Raw genomic sequence first — 2,593 nt, 5'->3', positions numbered from 1 at the left:
TGCGCCAACTAAGACCCATGCAGCCAAATAAATAAAAAATATATTTAAAAAATAAAAGTAAATCCTAAGAGTTCTCATCATAAGGAGGAAATTTACAAAAAACAAAAAAAAAAGTCTACAAAAAACAAATGCTAGAGAGGGTGTGGAGAAAAGGGAACCCTCCTACACTGTTGGTGGGAATGTAAGTTGTTACAGCCATTATGGAAAATAGTATGGAGGTTCCTCAGAAAGCTAAAAATAGAATTACCATATGATCCAGCAATCCCACTCCTGGGAATATACCCAGACAAAACTATAATTCAAAAAAATACATGCACCCCTATGTTCATAGCAGCACTATTAACAATAGCCAAAACATGAAAACAACCTAAATGTCTATCAACAGAGGAATAGATAAAGAAGATGTGGTACATAAATACAATGGAATACTATTCAGCCATTAAAAAGAACGAAATAATGCCATTTGCAGCAACATAGATGCAACTACAGATTATCATACTAAGTGAAGTAAGTCAGAAAGACAAATATATGACAGCACTTATATGTGAAATCTAAAATACAGCACTAATGAGCCTATCTACAAAACAGAAACAGACTCATAGACATAGAGAACAGACTCATGGTTGCTAAGGGGGAGTAGGGAGGGAGAGGGATGGCCTGGAAGTTTGGGGTTGGTAGATGCAAACTATTACATTTAGAATGGATAAACAACAAAGTCCTAATGTATAGCACAGGGAACTATATTCAATATCCTGTGATAAACCATAAAGGAAAAGAATGTATATATGTGTATAACTGACTCAGTTTGCTGTACAGCAGGGACTGGCATAACACTGTAATTCAATTACACTTTAATACAAAAAATTTTAATCTGATTATCTAGTCTGAAAGTGAAAAGCATTAAACGGCTAAAACAGTAAAGGAAAGGATGATTTATGATCTTTTATTTTATACTGACTTTGCTAGGACATTGTGAAAATAACAGAAATATCAAAAATTATAATTGTATTATTTTGAACAGTAATTGACAATGGTCCCAAAAGACCTTAATATGCTGATACTTAGTTTGAACAGTCAAAGGATACTGAATGATATAAATTCCCTTTTGAAAGATATCTTTGAGTGTACTGTTCAGTATCAAGTACATTAACAATACAAGTGCTTGAAAATAGGCAAATCAATTGATTAATAGCATTACACATTCAATTATACTTGGCATTATTGTATTGCATCACATTCTCTTGGAAATGAGTTATTCCTGCATGAGGTTTATGTTAATTCTTTTAACCAGAATATCAACTTATTATATCACAAGCTAGATAACAGGAAAAATACTGTGTAGAGCAAATTAATATCTTTAAAGTTTCACAATAGAGATCCATAGGATGTGAGAAGTGAAAAGGACCATAAAGGTACGAAAAAGAGGTTATCTTTCAAATCCCCTCTTTGAGTTGTATTCTACAAAATAAGGCTGTATGGGTAATGGCAAAAATGCATTCAAAAAGTTAAGAGAAAAAAATCATTTAGAAATTATAGCTCTGGACTGTGAGGTCAGTGTTCACGTGACAAAACTGAAGTTAAATAATCTCTCAGTATGAGATAAAAGTAATGGCTATTTATATCAATTCCAATTCTTGGTTTAGAGAATCTGGTTCTGAAATGCCAATGAAGTTTCTGCTGATGGACGTTACTTTATTTTACTCTTTTAAAATGAAAGGTAGCAGAATTTGCTACCCCAAAATATGTCTCTTTGGCATAGGATTATTTTGAGCTGATTATTTTTAAGACTGCAGACACAGGAGAAGGTCTGAAAACCAAGCAGAAGTTACTCTTTAGAAGTCTAAGAAACATTTACCTATATAAGGGAAATCTCCATTTGTAACGGTGTCTCCGGCTCTGTATCAGGAAGAGTAGGATGATTCTAAATCCCTAGAAATTCTTAATAATGGAGAAGACAACAACTTATATCTGCATGACAACCTTACCCTTGTACACTGCGTTTTACGTGGTAACCTCCCATCACTGGCCTCCCCCATAATACCTTCTTTTGTCTTTAGCTGAAGATGATATTTAAGGTGGTGGCTCAGTCCATAACTGGGAGTTACTCACTTTTCCTGAGCATCTCCCATGTAAAGAAGAGGTATACATGTTGTTAATCTCCTCTGTTTTTCTTTCCTGTTAACCTGTCTTTTTATTCTAGGGGGTTCTCAGCCAAGAACCTAGAAGGATGGAGGAAAAATTATTTTTCCTCCCCTACAAAAGTGTATTCATTTAAAACACACATTTCTTCAGATAGCTCATTTTGTTTTACTATTTTGCAAACTTTGTTACTGTCATTGAAAATACTATTTACTTACTAATTACTCACTAAATTGCTCAGGTGGTTAAATAGACATCTGTGACATCGAAAATACTAAATACTATACTAATGTTACCAAGTCCAAGCTCACTTGCCGTACCACAGGCCAATGAATCGAAGAGGCAAGGAATACGACTTTATTCGGAAAGCCGGCAAACCATGAAGATGGCAGACTGATGTCTCCTAAAAAACCATCTTATTGGGCTCTGGATGCCAGTTTGTTTTCTAGAGTCA

The sequence above is a fragment of the Hippopotamus amphibius genome, chromosome X, assembly GCF_030028045.1.
Source record: "Hippopotamus amphibius kiboko isolate mHipAmp2 chromosome X, mHipAmp2.hap2, whole genome shotgun sequence".
In the NCBI taxonomy this organism is placed as follows: Eukaryota; Metazoa; Chordata; class Mammalia; order Artiodactyla; family Hippopotamidae; genus Hippopotamus; species Hippopotamus amphibius.
The sequence above is the reverse complement of the archived record's forward strand: the minus strand, read 5'-3'. Positions refer to the sequence as shown.